Below are 861 nucleotides of genomic sequence, written 5' to 3' on the forward strand. Positions count from 1 at the left end.
ACAGCGCCTATGAAGGAGACAAAGGTCCCCCAGGTAGCCTCTAACAGGGCTGTAGGGGCAAGTGCTCTTAGCGAGTAGCAGCAGCAGCGCCTATGAATGAGACAAAGGTCTCCCAGGTAGCCTCTAACAGGACTGTAGGGGCAAGTGCTGTGAGCAAGTAGCAGCAGCAGCGCCTATGAATGAGACAAAGACAAAGGTCCCCCAGGTAGCCTCTAACAGGGCTGTAGGGGCAAGTGCTGTTAGCGAGTAGCAGCAGCAGCGCCTATGGATGAGACAAAGACAAAGATCCCCCAGGTAGCCTCTAACAGGGCTGTAGGGGCAAGTGCTGCTAGCGAGCAGCAGCAGCAGCAGCGCCTATTGGACGGGCAGTCGACGGCCGCCGTGTGGTCAGGCCCCCCGCCCGGCCGCCTTTGTCTCCCTCGTGACGCCGAGTTGACACAGGGAGACGTTCACATTCCACATTCCCCGATTCTCGACGCCGCTTTGCGACACCTTCAGACAGTCGCCGTCTTTGTGAGCCTGCGATGTGGAGGGGGAGGAGGGAGGGGGGTGGAGGAGGGTGGAGGAGGAGGGGGAGGAGGGGGGTGGAGGAGGGGGTGGAGGAGGAGGGAGGGGGTGGAGGAGGAGGGAGGGGGGGGTGGAGGAGGGGGTGGAGGAGGGGGTGGAGGAGGAGGGGGGTGGAGGAGGATTGGGAGGGGGGTGGAGGAGGGGGTGGAGGGGGGTGGAGGAGAGTGGAGGAAGGGGTGGAGGAGGAGGGGGTGGAGGAGGAGGGGGTGGAGGAGGGGGAGGAGGAAGGGGAGGAGGAGAGGGAGGAGGAGGTGGAGGAGGAGGGGGTGGAGGAGGGGGTGGAGGAGGTGGAGG

Source organism: Petromyzon marinus, chromosome 66 (assembly GCF_048934315.1).
Source record: "Petromyzon marinus isolate PM22_M1 ecotype Great Lakes invasive population chromosome 66, UKy_Petmar_22M1.pri1.0, whole genome shotgun sequence".
NCBI lineage: Eukaryota > Metazoa > Chordata > Hyperoartia > Petromyzontiformes > Petromyzontidae > Petromyzon > Petromyzon marinus.